The sequence below is a fragment of the Pinus tabuliformis genome, chromosome 1_2, assembly GCF_031772625.1.
Source record: "Pinus tabuliformis cultivar Carrire ecotype Pingquan chromosome 1_2, CPIR1, whole genome shotgun sequence".
Classification (NCBI taxonomy): domain Eukaryota; kingdom Viridiplantae; phylum Streptophyta; class Pinopsida; order Pinales; family Pinaceae; genus Pinus; species Pinus tabuliformis.
Genome location: NC_142298.1, coordinates 154305531 through 154327590, shown reverse-complemented (window position 1 = coordinate 154327590; position 22060 = coordinate 154305531). Strand labels below are relative to the sequence as shown.

Here is a 22060-nt window from a genome sequence, read left to right as displayed (position 1 = left end):
CGACAGAAACTTCAGCCGAAGAATCTCCTTTCAGGGAATCAGGTAAAGTTATTGTAGGAGAAGAATTATTTGAATATTTCTTCTTACTTTTAGTACTAACTGAACCAATCATACCATCAGCGGCATGAGACCCCGAAGGAGCTAAAGTTATTTGACCGTGCTTTGGAAGATTAAGGATTTTTTCATGTAAAGTACATGACTGCCTATAGACGAGGTTAAGGTACTGAGCCTGAGCAATGACTTGCTCTTTAGTGACAACTCCTCCCTTAGCTACATCTTCAGTGATTTTAGGTAACAATGATTTAATGAACCATTCCCCTAAAATTTGATCCGGAATGAAAACTTTCACTAAACGCCTTCTACGTCACCATTCATGAATATGATCAGAAATATATGTGGATGTGGATTGTTTCAGTGAAGTTAACAATTTCGTGCCATTTTCGTATCTGACAGGCAACTGAAAATGAGTTAAGAAAGCAGTAGCTAAATGATTGAAATTATTAAAAGAGGCTCGTGGTAACTCAATGTACCATTTGGTGGCAAGACCAATAAGAGTTCGTTGAAAATGATGCAATCGAATTGAATCATCAATGATTGAATTAGATGCACACCAAAGGTGATAAGTCATAACGTGATTTGATGGATCCTCTCTTGACCTACCCTTGAATTTTGGATATCACTGGGCAACTTACTAGGCATTGGTGGCCAATACGGAAGATAGTAAATCGGATCGCTCGTATGGCATGACAAATCAAGTAAATCTAAAGTTGCAATAAATGGTAACTGACAGTTAGGGTCGTGAAAACCTTGAGTAATGAGACTATCTTTAGGAGGAGGATATCCAGGATAACCGGGAACAGGATTTGCATTAGGAATGTTATAACCTCCTGGAAAACCAGGATTAACCGGACCAAACTGCGGTTGTTGAGGTTGTTGATAAGTATAGCTAGGATACGGTTGATACTGATAAACTGGGTTTTGTACAGTAGAACTGAATAGACACTATCCCTGGTACGGTTGATAAGTGAATTGCAGCTTACTTGTAGCAATCGTACTTGGACCAGCTTGTCCTACAGGCTTCTGGACCTAAGTCTGAACTGTAGATCCTGACTGTGGCACGGAGACTTGAGGAGTTTGCACTGATGCAGGGATAGTAGAAAACAAAGCTACGGGTCCTCCAGAAATAGGTGTGGTAGGCTGAACAGAATTTGCAGTAGTTGCAGCATCAGTTTGAGGCGAAGTCTAAGGTGAGCTAGGCCCAGTCTGCTCAACTAAACCAGGTGCAGGGATTTGAACAGTAGGTTGGACAGGTTGTTGGGTTGGACCAGAAACCAAAGGTTGTCTAGGTTGATTAGATAACTTCATATTATGTTGATTTTGAGACAGATCCCACACCATTTTCATTCCGGAGTATGGACCCATAAAAGGTTGTGCATATGGAGGACCATAACCTGGTTGAACGTTGGGCTGATAATTAAGTGGTACATTTCCAGTTCCTTGTAAAAATGATTGACCAGAAGGCGGTTGGAAACCTTGAGTTGGGTACTGACCTTGAGGTTGATAACCCTGAGGCATGTACTGATTCTGGGGTTGATAAGCATCCTGAGGAGTATATTGTCCTAAAGGTATGTACTTTCTTTGAGGTTGCCCCCCAGGCGGTAACTAACTACCTTGAGGTTGAGGATTTGGAATACTACCAGACATCATAAGAATTTTCTCTACGTTCAACGTTTGAGTTCCATTACTACCAGGTGATAATTGATGTTCAGTCGGTCAAGGAGTTGCTCCTGAAAAAGTACCAGAGATTGAATGGTACCCCGAAGGAACAAAATGACTGTTGTATAAAAATGTTTCTGGTGATTGGGAAAACATAGATGACCATCTTGACATGATCGATGAAGGATAATAACCTCTTGGTGTAGGGTGAAAAGGAATTCGAGGTGGTGAAAAACTAAGACCCGGGTTTTACTCAAGAGGTTTCCCTTGAAGTCTACGAGATTGTCTCAGTGATTCAACCACGATTAAATTAATTAATCACACGCAAACAAAGAAAATTTCTATAAAAACACCTAAAGTCTCTAAAGAAACAAACAATTGAATCACACGCCTAAAAAATCTAAGAGTTCAAACCACGCACAAATAGTAACTTCTCATACTAAAAACACTAGTTAGTGATGAAATCCAACTTAGTAGAAGTTTAATACAGAAAGGGCGGTTGGAACAGTTACCCCAACAACCTGCTTAATGAAACAAACTGGCACAAGTTTCTTCACAAAACCATCTCGAGTGTAGAGAACCCCCCAGAGAGTCCAAGTGAGTCTAGTCAAAATCTGCTCCAAGTACAGTGAGACCTGTCCTTCACCATCACCTTAGGAAATAATTTTAAGTTTATGGACACTAAGGTTACCAACAACAACAAATACAACTGGGGGAACAGTCTATCATCCCATCTACGTGCAAGGGCAGAGTAACAAAGCTCAATCCCCTCGAAGGCTCCTCGACATGATCAATCCGAGGTTTACCAACAAGTGACCCCAGGCTCCTCGACAATGGTTAATCTGAGGTTTACAGTTTATAATACGCACAAATCTTCTATCTTTCCCAATGAAACAGACTTGATTGTCTCAAAGGTTCGGACATGATCTCATGATTGACTCCTTTAAGAGAAGCTTCCCAGAATGTATCAATTACAATTGGATTTATTTCCTACCGCAAGATGTATCTACTTGTTTGTTTTAACTATCTTGGAGAGTTAATTACTCCCTGCTCCAAGATACTAGCCTAAGCTATATTGGTGATAAGAGCCCTAGAAATAGAAAAGATTACTAGATCAATTTAATTAAGCGTTGCTTTTATGGGTTGTTCCTTAAGTCAATAGGTATGGAAATGAAACTTTGATGGCGTGAAGACTCGACTCTAAACACTAAAAAATGCACCTAAAATGATAAGCAATTTGTTTTTCTTTCAATGAAATTCTAGCTAAAAGAAAGAGTTCGAGAATGCAATTCTTTTAAGAAACAATTCTTTCTTTCAACATGGAAACGAAAAGAAAATCATTTTGTCTTTTTCAATAAGAACTCAAAACGAGACTAATAATTAATGCTCACAATAAATCCCTTTCCTTTTTCAATACTCGAAACTAGAAGAAAAACAAATTTCTTTTCAAAAGAGATCTACAAGTTCTAGAAAAACACTCAAAACTACAAAAACTAATTTTGAGATCTAAATACTTTAAAAATCTAATTAAATAAAAGCTTCAATTCTTTTTGAGGATGTTTTGCTTAGTTGTTCAGTAAACTAAGGATTCATTTTTTCAAAATAACAAACCAATCAAAAAACATCCAGCTATGTTTTCTTTTGTAAAAATGAAATTCAGAACTTATAACAAAGTTTGTTCAAAGATTTGCAAGGAGAGAATTGAATCTATTTCTCACAAAGGATAGATTTCACAACCAAGTCAGACTCATCAAGAAGACAAAAAGACACCAGGGTGATCTAAGGTTTCTCAAGCTTCTGATCTTTGAGTCACTACAGAGACAAAGTGAAAACCACTCCAAGCATGCAAAACTTCTAGAAAATCATCTAAAACAAAAATATTATTGGAACTCACTCACAAGAGATTTTTGACAGGAAAAATACAGATCTAGGTAGACACTAAAACTTCTAAATCAAACCTAAACCTAACTGGAAGAAGGTATTTTAGGTTTTTTCAAAAACAATTACAGGGTTCGCAGGATCCAGAAGTAACAGGTGCAGTCCCGCTCTGTTTACTAAAGGAAAAGTGTGGAGATGCATGCACTATCTGTAAAGAGAAAGTGAGGTCCCCTGAAAACTTCGAAAAAAAACAAAAATACTCCCAGATTTAAAAACTACCCAAGCTAGTATACATCAATCAAAAAACAGAAACGAAAATAATTTTCTCAAGTCAAAACAAAGGAAAAACAAAAGCCAAATTCATTCCCCATCGGAGTTGCCAATTTGTTGGCCGGATAAATCGATCTTGCAGACAAGGCCGATCTCCCTAGTATCAGAAGATAGTCTAATAGACAAACAAACCTATCTTTCTCTAGACATATGCGATTTATAAGTAAATACTACAAAGGTGTTAATATCCTACCTTAGATCCAACGCTTGTTCGTTGTAGTCATCTTTCAATCGTTCGAAAGAGTTACTCTCCAATCATTCGAAAGAGTTATCTTTAGAGACCTGCAATCACAAACAAGCAAACATTAAATAGCACCTGCATAGCAAATATCATAAATCATGTCTATTATGGTGATCAAGGAATCCATAAAATAAACCATCAATGAACAGTGTATTGAGAAAAACAAACTTATTTGTATTAACTTTGAAGTAGAAGAACCTTACAACCTTTTCAGCCTTGATGTTGAACAAGCTCTTCCTGGGGTCCGAAATAGGAATTTCCTTTACTTTGACAAGCCTTGCACTCTTCCAAATGAGATCTTAAAGGTATGTAATCTCTCCTCATAAAAACTCAACTAAAGAAGACTAAGTTCCAGCAACATTTCACATCAAAAATATTTAGCTTTCAACCTCTCAAGTAACCAGCCCAATGCTTCATTTTATAGTGTAGAGGAGGAGGTTATAGGTCCATCTATGAAGGGATAGAATCCTCTTTCAAAGGGAAAATCTCCTCACATCGAGGGGTTAGCTCCTTAAGGTATGGGATGCATGAAACTTAAGAGAGCGAACTTGCCGCATCAAGATTCCTTCCAGAAGCTTCTAGAAATGACTGAAATTGAGTTATTCAGAATATACTCATGCCTTTTTAACTTTTACAGGGGTCCGCACCCATAACACAGGGACAGAGTAGTCAGGTGCGCAGGGAACATGACCATTAGGTGCGGGACCGCAGGTAATATAAAGAGAAAGTGCGGAACCAGAGTTTTAAAGACTTTTGAGGGCTTTTCTCTTACTTTCAAGGCTTGATATGAAGAACTGAGGCTTAAGACTTGCAAAGGAGGAAAGTATGAGTGATAATGGACTCACACAGATTGCAGGATATCAAGGTGACAATTTTTAGTGCAACAACCTCCCTTGGAAATACGCATTCCTTGGGAGGAAAAGATGGGAGGTTTGATGGTTGGGCCCCACATGGGGAATTGGGATGCACAATGCCAAAATAGGAGGAGGCACTCATTTTAGGAATCTTTGATCATTTGAACAATCACCCTTACTAGCACGCTTGAGCTGGAGGCCAAGTCTACATGTGCTATTGAGCACAAGAGGTTTTCAGGCGAGAATCTCACCCTTGCTTATGTGAATTTCGAGTGCCATCCCTAGGAGGGAATTTCCATGATTTTCAAATCGATTCGGGAGCATTGCATCATTTGTGTGGAGAGGGCTCAATAGTGATTGTGTAGGGCCTACGCAAGTCCTCATTCATGCCACACGTGGGACACAAGGAGAAGAGGAATTTGGGGTTGGGATTTGTGGAGGAATTCTAGGAGGAGTTTTTCTTAATATTTTATCCATTTTGGGGGCATTCAGCAGCAGCACTTACAGGTGGATCAAAATATCCAACGGCTGGAGGAGTTAGGGGAAATTGGGCTGAAATTCTGAGGTCAACATTTGGGTAATTCTTTCATGGTTTTTTGTGGGTTATTGGAGGAGAGTCTGGGGTTAATTTCCCATAATTTTCTGAGCCCCAAAGGAAGCCCTAACAGCCATTTGTTGCAACCAATAGTTTAGTTTCCTAGGGAGATCATAGAAGAGCCATAGAGAGATTAGTCAGCAACATTTTGGGACTTGCTTTCATCACTTGGGCTTTGCTAGATTTCCTTGAGCAAGCCTAGGTGCACACTTTCCAAACACCCACTTGTAACCCCATGATTTTAAAATAAAATTGCTCAAACCAATGCAATTTTTGGCTCAATTCATGGTGTATGATCTGTGTGCAAATTTCATGTGTGTTTTTCTATGTTTTCTTTGTTTATCATTGTATATTTCTTTTAGGAATATCACAATGTATCAATAACTATGTTTCCCGAAGGACGACAATTTTCGCCAGCCAACTTAAGGAGAATGATTTAGATGGATATGGAATGCTAGTAACTTTTGAGCCTAAGACCCCACAAGCAGCATGTACCTCCTACATAGAATTTCCATTGTTTCCATTACCATCATAAACATCTTACAACTTCTTGTCAAACTTCTCATCTTGAATTGATGATTTTGTCTTTTGTGTAGCAGCATCAATTGGCAATTGATTCATGGCATACCCATCCTTCACCTTCAAGTAGAACAAAAACCTATACTTGAATACCACTTGTGATTGTTGTAAAATGAAGAGTCACATGTGGAAGATGTAGGGATTAATGCAGACATCACAAAACTGCCCACATTGGAAAATTTCATTAGTTTGCTATAGATCCAATTTGCCTATGTCATTGTCATCTTCGTCATTTTCCTTTATTATTTTCACATTAAGCCTAGGCTTTTTCAGAGCACAATACCTTCAACCACTCATCGTAGCCTTGCAGGAAGAGATCCATAATGAATGCATGGCTTCATAGCATTCAAGACCTAATAGGAGAGAAACATTTCCAAAAGGATTATCCATTACCTCAAGCTTTTGAAGTTGTGGACATCCCCGCAATACACATTCCATGCCCAAATCACTACTTCTAGTAAAGGCCACATACAAGGTTAATAGATTTTTTGAATAAAGACCAATGTACTCAAAATCAGTATCAATAAGGAAACTTGATACTGCCAATTGTTGTAAACCCTTTCAAATATTTTACAATTTCTATAAAAGCCTCATACATTGATTCATCTGTCAAATGATCTGACTGGTATGGATTCATCATACAAAGGAAGAAATGTAGGGAAATTTTGAGCCACTGCAATAATTATTGCATTTAGCATTTCCCTATAGAAATAAAAAACATAACTATGACTAGGACATCCTTGAGATATTGTAAGGATGTCTTTTTAAGTGACACCAACTCGATCCTAGGAAATGGATCCATTAGAAAAACCCGTAATTCTCTCAAGTTCTTATAGCTTGATGATATAGTTTCTAGACCCTTGTCTCCAATAGTATCAAGAAATAAAAGTCACAATAGGTGATGATAATTAAAAACAAGCCATACCAGCTCCATACTTTGGATATTGGCATATCTTGAATTAAAAATGTCAAGTTTGAGCTCACAAAATACAAGGTAGGAAGATATAGAGTGTTATTTTCCACATCCTTGATAAATTTATAAGTTCCTTACAATTGTTAAAATATTTTCCCAAATCTATAAATTATTGCCAATTGAACTCTTGAAAAAATGAACCTGCTCCAAAATTAAAAGTGAAGATTTCATGAAATAATTTACAAGCTAGTTTATGTCTTTTAGGTAATGGATCGTGATTGCAAAGGCACACAAACTTAATTGAATTTTGCAAAATTTTAATAGTTAAAAGTGGACAAACATGCAACATCAAACATAAGCAAATTGATAACGAAGTTCGCCCCTCCTGGGTTACGTCTTCAGGTCCAACTTCCACTGGTGGCCTTTTTATTATATGCTCAAAATCTCAATACATAAACATACAAGCTTCAATATATAAAAATAACATCTCCATTGTGTCCATAATGCTCAAAAACCCTTGTTTATGCTCTTCTTGAGCTCAAAAAGGTTCAAAAATAGAAAAATATGACCATTTCTCCTATCTAGTCTACAAACTACTCTACAAATTGTCTCGGTCCTGCTAATTTGGTAACAAAACTTATTTTGGTCTATTGGTGGCACCCAAAATTAGTTGGGCAGAGGTCATGGGTTCAACGTGTACCTCCCACAATTGTCTGTGTGATTTTTTATAAAATATTTTCCTTTTTAAACATATGGGCAGAAGCCCCTGCTCGTAACCAACTCCCAATTTTGTGCAATGAATGTGACCACGGATTGTGGGCCATAGGCCACACTTCCTTTGCATCTCCCACTTTATTGCTCTCGATTCCCATTGTTGACACGACCAAAGGCCTTGGGCCTTGGGTGCGGGCAATATGTCACATGCCTCGCCCCCATCGAACACTCCATCGACATTTGTATGATCCCGTAAGACCTGTGGTCATGTCGATCGGGTGCACCTATTGGCCCAACCCTTCACCCAACCATCCTATGACTCCATATTATATATAACGAGTGCCCCATAGTTAATAAGAACTATGATGTAGCTTGATTGGTTAGGCGACCAATTTGATGGTTGTAGGTCATGGGGTCGAACCCCACAGATCCTGTCAATTTGTTAACAAAATTTTTCCGCAAATTCTGAGGCCACATGGTAGTCACTCATAGGGCCATGTGGCACCCTCTGATTGACCCATGTGGTGCCCTGTGATTGGCCCATCTCGCGAACCTTCAAACCAATACCAGCGTGCCACATATCCTCACAGAATTGGCCCACATGTCGATCCGTACAACACTTTCATCATGATGACATTAGTATCTTGTCAACGTACAGAATGCCACGTGGCATTTGTACCTTCACAGTCAAACCTGCACTGAGTTTTTTGTTGTTTGCCAAAAACTTCAAAACACAATAACTTCCTCATACAGTGTCGGATTGAGGTGATTCAAGCGTTTTTGGAATTTAGAATGATGATCTCTACGATTTGGCATTGATTTCAGGAGATTTTGAGCACTTTCATATTTGAGCATATTTTTTATACCCTATATCACTCCTCCCCATTGGAAGCTTTTGGACCACCAAAAGTTTGTTTTTACTCAGCAAGTAAGTGAGGGTACATCTCCCTCACTTTCTTGATCTCTATCCACCTTGCTTTGCTTGGATTGGTACCTTTGAGCCCCACATGAAGATACTCCACATTGCCTCTGTGTGAAGTTCTTATTCTCCTGTCAAGAATAGAGTCTTCCTACAACTCATTCAAATATTCAGGAGCAAAATCTTCTATAGATGGAATCTGAACATTCTCTTCTTAATCAAAGATCATAGGACGCTCATAATATCTCAAATTTTCCACGTTCACAACAAAATAAATTTGAATTTAAGGTGGAAAATCTAATCGGAAAGTATTATTACCAATCTTCTCCAAGATTTTGAAAGGACCATATCTGATTGGCTTGAGCTTTTTACCTTCACCTTGTAATATTTCCTTGCTGATGTACAACCAAACTTGATCTCCCACTTGGAAATCATGATCAACCTGATGCTTATCATGTCTTTCTTTGTACTTGGCTTGGATTTTCTCCAACTATTCTTGTACCTTTTGATGCACTAATTAGATTTATTCAATGAAATTCTTGGCTTTGTCCACATCGCTATGTCCATCTACTGCAATATATTTACCAAAGATGAAATCCAAAATATAATTTGGAAAATAATGATCCAAGTGGATATTGGTAGGCACCTGCCTATTCGACCTAGACCTCTAGTCAGTTTCATCATTTTCCTTGTTTATAGAAACATTGACTATTATTAGCAGTTTTTCAGGGTTCTGAACTTCCAGAGCAGTTTAGACCCCCTAAAAGACGTTTTTTAGGTCCGCCACAGGCCCATTTCCATAGGCAAGGGCCTATGGAAAATCTTTGTAGTACTCGCAAATATCTTTCCAACGAGGTATCATATGCACCAAACGAAGATAATATGACCAAGTTACGACCTCGAGAAGTTGGTTGCCCAACTAACCCCAATGAGGCCCACAAACTCTTGGTATTCCATCTCCTGGGGTTAAGGTTTTGGTTTTTTAGGGTTTTTCTATTGGTTTTTGGTAACATCGAATGTGCTTTAGCCATGGAAATTGGCGGAAAGGCTAAGGCACATAAGATCTCCAAGACCCAGAAATGGTTTGGGGAAATTCCACCCAGTTGGACATATATTAAAATAATTAATATTTTTAATGGGGTACCTAAGTCTAAACTTAGGAAAATTAAAACATTAATGGGTATTAATATAAAACTGGGTGAGGATGTTCTAAATGACATGGATCAAGCCAAATCTAATCTTAACCGTTGATTAGAGACTTAATCTCGGTCGTTGAAGACTCAACGTGAAAAGTATAAGAGGATGCTTGAGGGTTAGTTGGAGATACACCAATATTGATCAGTCGGTTTGATTTTCTGGAGTGGGGCTTAGTGAGAAAATTCGAACAAGTGATCTGTTGCAGTGAAGGGTAGTGAGTAAATAGCAGAGAGGCACAGATGTGCTTTAGCCATTTAAATTGGCGGAGAGGCTAAGGCACATAAGATCTCCAAGACCCAGACATAGTTTGGGGAAATTCCACCCGGTTGGAGAGATATTAAAATAATTAGTATTTTTAATGGGGTACCTAAGTCTAAACTTAGGAAAATTAAAATATTAATGGGTATTAATATAAAACTAGGTGAGAATGTTCTAAATTACATGGATCAAGCCAAATCTAATCTTAGTCGTTGATTAGAAACTTAATCTCGGCCGTTGAAGACTCAACATGAAAAGCATAAGAGGATGCTTGAGGGTCAGTTGAAGATACACCAATATTGATCAGTCGGTTTGATTTTCTAGAGTGGGGCTTGGTGAGAAAATTCGAACAAGTGATCTGCTGCAATGAAGGGCAGTGAGTAAATAGCAGAGATGTAGAGATAGTACCTGAGGGTTAGCACACTGATTGAAGAGGTTGACGCAGAGGCAGTAGAATCCATGCAGAGGCAACTAGAGACTAAGCAGAGGCTGAGGGGCCTGTGTGGGTGATGCAGAAGGCCAGAGAGCTTACACAAAGAGGCAGAAGGCTAACGCAGAGGGTTCCAGAGCTACGTTGAGGCTAACACGGGTGACACAGTGCTTAGGAGAAGCACCGAAAGGATTTTCGTGGGGCAGACTAGCTGAATATCTATCTCCGAGAAGAGGTATTATTGTTGTGTAACAATCTCTTTTGGGTGAGCCATTTTGACACCCTAGTTGTACTCAATAAATCTGCATAATAATAAAACCCTCAGAACTGATGCACCGGTTTTCCCACATTAGGTTTTTTGGGGACGATTTTCCAAAAATAACGGTGTCCCTTGTGTGTTTGTCTAGTATTTCAGTTGTTGATCTGTATGTGAGTTAAGGCTGCATTTGTGTTTATTTTCAGTATTTATATGTATAAATAACTTGTTAAGGAATAAACAAGTAGGTGAAATAAACCATATAATGCAGTAGGAATTTCTAACGTGTCAGACTTAGAAATGTCAACATTTTCCTTGTTGTTCAATAATAAAAAGTCCATTGAGCCTCATTGTAACGCAGTTTAGAGGCATGTAGCCACCACATCTCTCCTCAAAGATAAGTTATCATCGCCTGAGCTATTTTATTTCTATTTATGTATGTAAGCATATTTCAGTTCTTTGGTATTAATGAAATGAAATTTTATTTTTGTTGCCTCTCTGTGTTTATATGTATACCGCTATTTTTTCGTGTTCCTGCATAAGTTTGGATCAGTGGTATCAGATTCGTCTACTCTTTCTGTGTTTTTCTTTCCATGTCCCCAACGAGAACAAAGTATAAAGAGTTAGGTCTCAAACTGGTTGAACCTTTGCAAGACCAACCTCACAAACACTGATGGCCTCCCACGGTGGAAGAAAATAAATACGAGGGGGGAGGAGATCCTTTCAAAATATTGCTCGAGGAAGCCCTCGAGCGACAAAGGAATGCAATGATGGATAACTTTGCTCAGATCTTTTGACAGCTACCATAGGCAACACATCTTCAACTAATAGTCACTCTGAAGGCACCACTCCTATTATGGTACAAGTTAACTTTGACATTACCATATTTGAAGGCCAGATAGATGCAGACGTCATAGATGGTTAAATCTGTTGGAATGATATTTTTCATTTCACGACTTTTCCAATAAGGAAAATATTACTTTTTCACTCCTCAAAGTCACCCAACATTTCAAGGACTGGTGGGAAACCTACTTTGAACAAAAGAACAAGAGCGAATCCTCACCATTTTCAACCACACCCACTTCGAATTCTTTTCGAAATGCCATCAAGGAACAATATTACCCTGTCGTGAGCTATGAAGATAAATACATATAGTGGACCACGTTGCAATAGGGAAGGGACCAAGATGTGTCGGAGTTCACATGTTTTCCATTCCCTTCACATGAAGCTAGGTATCAAGGATTTTGAACACAATTGGGTACTCAAATAACACGTATTCTACCCAAGTACATCCAGGATGAGATGGAGTTTGGGACATCTCCTCGCTTGGCACTGCTTATCGATACGCTGTCAAGATCAAGCATAAATTTAAACAAAATATGAGAGACTTTGAATCTGTGAATCTGAAGAAAGGGAAAGGCGCCCCAAAACCATAGAATAAAGGACAAATCCAAGGTGGGGCAACCTAGGACAACCCGCTGAAGCCGTAAGAAAAGAACAACACCACAAAGACAAAGAAGGACACAGGTAAATGGTGTGAGTTCCATAAGATCCCTGCTCACAACACAAGTGAGTATCAATCCAAGCAGTCATTGGTGGCCAAATTGAAGGCTTCCAAATTAGATGCATGTTCCGACTCTGAGTCAGAAATTGACAAGAAGAATGAAAAGGGGAAGCATATTATCAATGCGGAGCCTAGTTCCATTATTTCCACCACAATGATCCAAAAGGTCGATCCTGAAGATACAGAGGAGGGGGAGCAGATCTTCCACTCACAGATGTGGGTGAAGGGTCCTCCACTGCAGTTCATTGTCGACAGTGGGATCCAAAAGAACCTCATTTCAGCAGAGGTCATGAAGCAGTTGGGCCTACTGACTAGACCACACCCACAACCATACACCATCAGGTGGCTTCACCAAGGGAAAGATCTTTGTGTCAGGAAACAATGTCGCACTCCCTACAGCATCAAGCCCTTCATGGATGAGGTACTATGTGATGTTTCTCCTCTTTAATTTTGTGATGTATTATGAGGCCAACCATACTTGTGGAAATGACATGTTGTATATGAGTCTAGGCCTCACACTGTTATTATTACTTTGGGAAATAAGTTGCACAAGATACCGGAGGTAGCACCGCCTACCGCAATTTCCTTGATCACTATGAAGCAATGCAGTAAGATCATTTCCCAGACCGGGAAATTTGTTTTCCTTATGATTCACCCTCATGGAAAGAAGAAGAATGTGGCCATGGCCTCGAGAAATGGCTCCTCCACATGACAGTATCAGATGGACAAGGTTGTGGAGGAGTACAAGGACATATTCAACTCACCCACAAGGGTACCTCTAGACTGTCAGGTCAAAAACTCCATCGATCTGACCTCGGGCGCACCGCTACCTAATGGACCGATCTATCGATACTCTATTTTGGAGAACGATGAAATCAAGAGGCATATTCGAGATCTGTTGCAGAAACGAAGCATTAGGCTAAGTTCATCACCTTTTGGGAGCATGATTGTGACGGTACAGAAGAAGGACATGACCTGGAGACTCTGTATTGACCATCGGGTGCTAAAAAAAATCATTGTCCAGAATAGGTATCCAATTCCCTAGATTCATGACCTTTTGGACCAGCTCAAGGGGGCCAAATATTTCAACAAGATTGACTGGGAGTCTGGTTATCATCAGGTACCAATCAAACCCTCCGATTTGTGGAAGGTTGCGTTAACATAAAAGGAGGGCCTTTTCAAATGGTTGTTCATGCCTTTTGGGTTCACTAATTCCCCCACAACCTTCATGAGGTTGATGGACGACATCTTGCGACCCTTCACCAACTCATTCATGGTGGTGTATTTAGATGACATTTTGATCTTTAGTCAAATTTGTGTAGAGAACCTCCACCATATTCGACAGGTCCTCCAAACCCTGCGGCAACACAAGTTGTGTGCCAATTTGGAGAAATTCACTTTTGGTATGACCCAAGTTCAATATCTGGGGTACATCATTGATGAGTAGGGTGTGCATGTGGACCCAACCAAGATGTAAGTCATCAAGATTGGCCATCCCCAACCACTCTAACAAAGCTCCATAGCTTTCTTGGTCTTACCAACTTCTACTACAAGTTCGTGTTGGGGTTCTCTCATATCACATAGCCTTTGAGCCAAGTCACCAAGGGAGGAGTGAAAGCAAAGTTCTTTTGGTTTGAATCCCAACATAAGGTGTTTTCTGACTTGAAGAATCACCTCTTCTCTGCACCTTTACTCACACTACCAAACCTGTAACAACCATTTGAGATCGAGACAGATTCCCATGACTATGTTATTGGTCCAGTTCTTACTCAGTAGGGGCATCTAGTGGCATATCATAGTGAGACACTTTTAGACATAGTTCGAAAGTATCCCACCTATGACAAAGAGATGTATTCCATTGTGCAAGCCTGCCAACAATGGAAGCATTACATTCTGGGAAAGGGAACGTTTATCCACACAAACCACTAACCCCTGCAGTTCATACAGATATAGGGAAAGTTGCGGAATGATTTCCATAAAAAATGGTCCACCGTAACAGCCCTGGTGAAAATTCAATGTAATAGAAGTTAAAAAAACGCAAAACAATAACCACGGTTGATGGGACACTTATTCCAAGTTGAATGTTGGGCAAGACATCCTAGTGTGGGTGTCCATTTAGTTATTAATGGCTAAGGAAATTAGAAAATGCAATGGCTAAGGCTTTGGAAAGGAAAAATGGCATTTTTGGCACATTTATTTATGAAAATAACAGAAATTAGGAGAAAAGGGAAGTGAATGGTCACTGGTTGTATATGAGGATAAAAATTAAGGAAAATAATGGAAAATGGAGAAAATAGAGGTCTCATTCATAAAAATGCTTTTGAGGATCAGTTGGTAAGCTTTTTTCAGTTTAGTTTTTGAGCTCTCTCATTATTCTCTCTCTCTCTCTCATACTCTTGGATAGATTTTTCTTGGAGCACACTTGGAGGGTGTGGCATACTTGGATTTTTGGAGAAAGAAGGCCAAGGAAGAGCAAGAAAGCACAAGAGGACATCAAGATCAACAACTACAATGAGATTTGATTGCAGGTACCAAGTTTCATGTATGTTTTCCTCACCAGTTATGGCATGCATGGCATATGCATGTGGATTTCTGGTCATGATTTGTCACTGGCATGGAGGATTTATTGGATTGACAATTGATTTCCTAGCCTTTCCATTTCCTTAATAGCCATGCAGATTGTGAGTTTATTTCATTGTTTTGTTTTGTTTGGTTCTCATGTTTCCTTAGCTTGGGTTGATTTATTAGTTCCTGGAAACCTTGGTTAGACAAACGCTCTAGAAGCCCTTTAACAACTTGGGTTGAGTTACTAGTCTTGGAAGCCTTGGTTGGACAAATTCTCTAGAATCCCTTGGTGGGTAGAGTTACTAGTCCTGGAAGCCCTGGTTGGACAAATGCTTTGGAAGCCCGATGGCAGTTGTGGGTTGAGTTACTAGTCCTGGAAGCCTTGGTTGGAACAAATGCTTTAGAGGCCATGGAAGGCTTGGATGGAGACCAATATGATGATGGTTTTGTGATGTCCAGCTATGAGGTGGAATCAATGTTTGATGGGTTGAGTTGGATGGTTGTTATATAGGAAAATGAACTCCTCATCAGCTCAGAGGAGAAAGACATGATGTTTGAAGGACCGACCAAGTTCACAGGCCTAGTTGTCAAGCTAACGTTGTATAAACACTAGCAACCTAATTTATAAAGCTAAGGGTGCGTTAGTGCCCAAAGTAACTTTGTATGTTACCTCAAGAAGAGCATTGGTGAACCCTAATGAGTTTCTATGGGTCAAGGGAACGAATTGACTAAGAACATATCCCTAGATTCTCTCATATGTCAACTCATAAAAGCAGGGAAACATCAGAACTCGACATGTTTGGGGGAATTACTAATTCCTAATGGAGTATGCAAACAGGAAAGAGCACAAAGGCATGGAAACATCACTACTTTTTCCTAATGGAATTCATGAAGGACTTGGCAACCCTAACCTCACATGCTATATATGCAAGGTTAGGGCCATTGTGAAAGGGGTTGAACCATTTGAAAGGATTGCCTATTTGACTGTCGAGCAGAGTCTCAGACTAAGGCATCATAAGAGGTTAAGAAGGGAGAGAGAGAGAGGAGCTGGAGGGGTAAGGGAAGGTTGATGCAACTGATGGTTGTAATCACTCTTTCTACATCAATATAGAACTGCAGTTGTGTTGTCCACTCCAAGATGTTGATGCTATGACTTGTTTGTATGTTTATTCAATATCATTAGCATGAGTGGCTTAGTTATATGCAACTATATATCTTTATATGTTCATGCATTGTTTTTCAAGGTATTATGTTGTGATATTACGCTTGTCTTTTCTATGTGCAAGTTTTGATCTAGAGCCGACTTAGGGGTCTTTTGCCTAGCTGCATTATCCTCTCCAGCAACACCACACTAAGACTCGAGGTAATCATTCCTTCTCGCTTTGATATTCATTTGTTAAACATAGATATGCATGTATCTTTGTGACAGTTGTAGCTAATATGACTGTCTTCCAAGGATCCCAGGAATATCCTTGAGGATTTTCTACATCACCAAACACTCGTGCATGAATCCCATAGTATAATTGATGACTCCAATGGGGACTACACTTAGTTCCCAGTTTTTCCCATAAAGTTCCTAGATCTCTCTTTTTTCCGGGTTTTCCTGTACTTATTCATTCCCTTTCTGACCACTCAGAACCATATAACACCCTTCTCTCATTTCTCAGCCCTAGATCGAATCCCCATAGCCCATTTTTTGAGTATTTTTCCTCACTAACGCTGGTTACTAGTGTAAATAGTGTTTTATAAAGCACGGTGTCCTCACAAACAGAGCATTAGTGCTGAAACTAACTCTCTGTAGACTCTAGTACAGAGCGTTATTTACCCATTTCTTGATAAACATCTTGCTCTATGACCTCATGGGTTGGGAAATCTTCTTGTAGACTGATCAGGGATCTGCAGCTGCACTTGTTTGACTGATCTGTGTCCTGAACAATTTTTTTTAAAGAAAATAGCTTTACTTCTATTATCACCAAAAAATGACCCTGATAGGCTGCTGATCAGACTATCTTAGTGTAACTATTTCAAACCAATCTTTTAGCTAAGGCCTAGCCTCCTCAGCTTGAGAGGGCTCTCTCAAAGGGTTAATGATTTTGATTAAAGATATGGATAGATGGCTAACTCTATGGTTTGTGATTGTATATGTTTATAGGTTGAAAGATGAAGGATGGCTACCATTGGGATATGGAGTCAAAGTATGTTTCAGTACCACATCAAGATCATCTTAACATGAAGTCAGGGCATAGAGAGTTTTTATACATCAACAAAACAAAGATACAATGCAAGGAAACACAGTTTATAAATACATGAAGGAAGTTAGACAATCGTTGATGAGTTCTAAGTAACATGTATTCATACCACTGCAAGTAAGTGAAATAGGAAAGCCATGAGACAATAGGACATTAAAAACTCTCTTTGAATCCTGAATAGTGAAGCCAAAACATTCTGCCTAGCATGGAAGTCAAGGAATTATAGAGTTCAAGTGTAGAAATGCAAATATAAAACAATGAAACACAATTAGTTTATCTATGAAGGAAGTCAGAGCATCATTGATGAATTCTAAGTATCATAAGTGAACACCACTGCAATGTAAGTATTGGAAGATTCCATCAAAACAAGAACATACAAGAACTCTTCATGAATCTTGAGTTGTCTAAGTAGAAATTCTGCATTAGGTTAAAAATATGCACAGTCTGCACATAGAGCAGCAGCTGAGCCAAAAAGTCTCCAACCCCTTTGCTAATTCGACCTCTTGATTTATATATATCATTTACAACATGTATTTCTTAATCCCTCGTCAAGCGAATTCGAATTTTCTATAAATGACACCTATTCTAACCATAAAACAAACTATTAATTAGAACTAGCTGTTAACTAGCAGTGCTAGTGACCTAATACAACTAGGAGTGTAACTCCTTATTATGATTACAACAACCTTATCTAAACATTGAAATCATTCTTTGACAGCTGCAACCTCATGAAGTCGAATTTTATGAAGCCTCCCACGTTGTCACCTTACTGCTGATGACAAACCCTAGAAATTAGGGAACATGTTTCCCTGTTTTTAGGTTTAGGATCCTTGAAAATTGGCACGTGAGATAGAGCCTTTATCTTCTCATCCATGACATATTTTAAAAAATTGAAGGAGGTTTTTGTAACCCATGCTGTCTATAAAAAAACCTCTCTTTGTTTTTTAAGACACTTCTCCAGCTATCCAAAATTTGTCCTTGGAAAACACGTGTAAAACAGGAAAAATCTGTTTTCTGAAATTAAGGTTTCAAACAAAGTTTAGTATCTCCCAACTGAAAACAATTATGAAGAAAGTGAGATAGGTTATTCTAGCCGGAGAGTTGATTAAGAGAAACCTCCTTCAAAATTCCAAAATACCTTTTCCTGTGACTAGAAACTGATCTTGAAAAAGACTGCTAAAACTAGAAGACAAAGCTTGACTTTCAGCAGTTTCGTAGCGCAAGTTTAACCATAAATTCCTCCCACCTCAGAACGAATTTTAAGAAACTGAAAGAATTCTTTTTACTTCAGTATGTTAGGAAGAAAATCCTCTTTCATTTTTCAAAATTGAGTTCTCAGCTGCTTAGGAACCCTTTTGGAAGTTGACTAGTAAAAGCAGAAAACAAAGTCTTTTATGCTGAAACAAGCTTTTTCAGGGGTTTCGTAGCGCGCTACAAAAACTTCTAGTTCAGAATCCCCAATTTCATAGCGCAGCTAGTGCAAATTATGGGTTTTGCACTACGAAAACTCCTAGACTAGGTTTTTCACTACGAAAACACCTAGAGTGAGTTTTGCACTACAAAAACACCTAGAGTGAGTTTTGCACTACGAAAACCTTGACAAACGTTTGACACATGGAACTTATGTGTGATGTGGGATTAGTGATAGGCAAGAACAGAGTATTGAACCTATTTGACCATACCAACAAGACTCTCTTTTAGATCTTAGACTCTAAAACAACCATGGAAAGACTAGACCAAGACTAACATCAATCCTTTGGAATCAAACTGATGTCAAAACACATGGTGAGGCTTGTAGGACATGGAATGAGGTTGTGAAACTTTTTTTTTTTTGGAAAAGAGAATGACACTTATTGAGATGATATGAACCAAAACCTATAAGACTATGACTAGAAACAAGGCAAACTTTCCAAAGCTTAGAAACAAAAATTTTAGGGTGATAACAACTTCTTAAAGTTTTTGTTTTCATTAAAGAAAAAATACACTTTTTTTTACTATTTTCTGCTTAGCTGGTTAGATCTGCATTATTTGGTTTCAATAGTTGTTAGTGAGCATTGAAGTTTTGTCGGTTATGCTAGTGTTTTACTGAATAGGATGCATGGTATATATATTGATGTATGAATGACTCTCCCTTTGTAGAAGAAGCTTATTCATCGAAAGTAAAAATTTACAAGCATTGTTTTTGCATGATTTAATTCAGGGTCCCATATAACTTCATACGTCAACACCCCTACCGAAGGCTCTAATAAAGTACATTTAAAATCTACCTAATAAAATAAATCAGCAACTCTTTTTAGAGTAAACACACATTATTTTAGGCTAGGATCTTGGGATAGGTAGTGTGAGTTAACTGCCCAAAATCATACACCGAAACTAGTGTCATTAAAGAGAGAAATCCTTTTGCACTCATACTATCCGGGACCACTCCAGTAAAAGTAGAGCTAAATACGAGACAACATCGAACTGTAAGTGAAGGTAGCCTACCTTTTCTTACATCTCCTTTGGGTATTTTGTGTATCGAGGATCTGTTCAGGGATATCAGAGTTGAGTCGAGGACTCGGGTATCTTGCCCACATAGCATACTATCTGCAACTATGTCCCCCCCCTATAGTGTCTATGATTTGAGGTATCCTTAGTGGCCATACTTTTAGGGATGAAAACAAGGTGACTGGGGCGAGATTCCCTGGTACCTAACACATATGAACCTACTCTGTCTTCAGTTTTTGGGAGGATTCTCGTCTTCACGAGAGTACTTGGCTCCTTAATCTGAGGTTCGAGCGAAGCTCAAGAGTAATCGTAACTGTAAATTTGGCCAACTCTCTCTGTTATTCATTGTGATACTGGGTTTCATCTCCATTGATCGATGCTTATCAGACAGGGTCATTTCCCTCTGCTTGTTGATTAATTTCCTTAGTGTATTTTTTATAAGTGCCAGAGTGTTATCATCGAGACTTTAATAAACATCACTGTAAAATTTACTGATAAAATTTATCGGCCACCGTGGCTACATCCGACCATCGTCATCAATCTAGACGGTTGTTAGGACTTCCCCCACTCACTATGGAGGATCCAACAAGCCCTAGTGAACCGGATTCCCCATCTTTGGGCAATCAATCTCCAAGATCTAACACAAAATTAGTTTGGACATCCCATGATTCAAGCTTACCAAAGGATTTCTTTATTGAAGGATTTCTTCCTCCACACAATCCTTTGATCATAAATCCTTTGGGACCACTCTTGGTTCCGGTTGCATTTGTGCCTTCTTTGTCTTCTTTGGAACATTTCCACCCATCCCATCGATGACTAATGGGTCATGGGCTTTTGTGGAAACTTTTGGTCCACCACCACCTCCCCAGTCAATAGTCAATACCGCACCTCTGATGGCGAACCCCGCTAACCCATCTGTCCCAGGTTCAAATCCTATCGTGACACCTACCAGGAGTGGAACCCAGTAAATTTCATGTTCTCCCCCTTTTGTGTCATCCCCTAGACCTTCGACAAGTGCTACATATAACGCTCCTTATAACGCTCAATATAGCATGTTTAGCATGGGTCCCTTCAACCAACTCTATGGTTGGAATCCATTGTATAGTTCTAACCCCCAGATTCAGGTACCTGGGGGCACAATTCCCAATATGCATATACCATCCAGGATTGTAATAGTTTCCCCTCCATTTTCAGGCCTGCATGGTCATTAATTGATTGACATGAACCCTTCTTATGTCAGTCAAGGACCTATGGTTAGTTATGTGGTGAGCGGGAACCATCAACAAGGTCCCAAACAATCCATAGGGGCACCCTACTCACAACCTCAAATGATTCAAGGGGGCACTCCTTATCCTAGGGGCACTTCCATCCCCATCCTAACAACCCCTATGGAAACCCACAGTACAATACGAAACCCAAAGGCACTTACTATACCATGCAACATGTGTATAATATTGGAAACAACATGATGGGAGGATCGCAAGGATCCTCAAGTCATATGTCATCGCCTTGGTCCAATTCAGGGGCATCAAACTCCTTTCCTTTCTTGGCAACACTTGATATCCCCGACTTGTACAAACTCACAAATGACCCCATCTATCACAACTTACTTTGGCTGCTAATCCCACATAAAATACCGATAGAAATCGTGAAGTTCGAAGGGAAACAAGGGGAAGATCCGAGTACACACATCACCACCTATCATCTATGGTTTGTTTCTAACTCCATGGTGGATGATAGTATCCAACTACATCTCTTTCCCCGCACCCTTACTGGAAAGGCAACCAAGTGGTACATCGAGTTACCACGCCTGGTAGTCAATACCTTTGGCGCTTTAGCGATCGAATTCTTAAAGCACTTCCAACTACCCATCCACTATGAAACTAGGATGGAACTCCTCACTTAATTACGTCAAGACACTGCCACCCACAGCTCTAATCATATATATGAATGGAGACGTAGGCAGAGGTTAGTCAAAGCTCCCCTCCTAGACTATCTATTAGCGGATTGGTTCTGTAAGTCTCTACTCCCCCAAATCGCTAAATATGTTGCCTTAGGTGGTGCGGTCATAGAAGACCAATCCATTCATCGTGCCCAACACTTATATTTGATATATTCATAGTCTGGTACTTTATACGACGTCATTCCCAATGTCCCTCACGACTCCAATGCTCCTGCTACTTAGCAACCCAGAGTGCACACCGATGGGATTATCACCGCAACCTCCGGGACTGCTGTAAAACAACTCAACGATCACATTGCCCAGATGTTAGTTGACCCCTCTACCAAATCGACTGCTCTTCCTACCATCACGA

The 22060-nt window shown here is 39.4% G+C and overlaps 1 pseudogene; it reads right to left on the bottom strand.

Annotated features, from left to right (window-relative positions):
* Positions 1-6385: 6385 nt before the first annotated feature.
* The window catches only part of LOC149204971 (protein TRANSPORT INHIBITOR RESPONSE 1-like), a 58595-nt pseudogene continuing 42920 nt past the window's right edge, over positions 6386-22060 (bottom strand).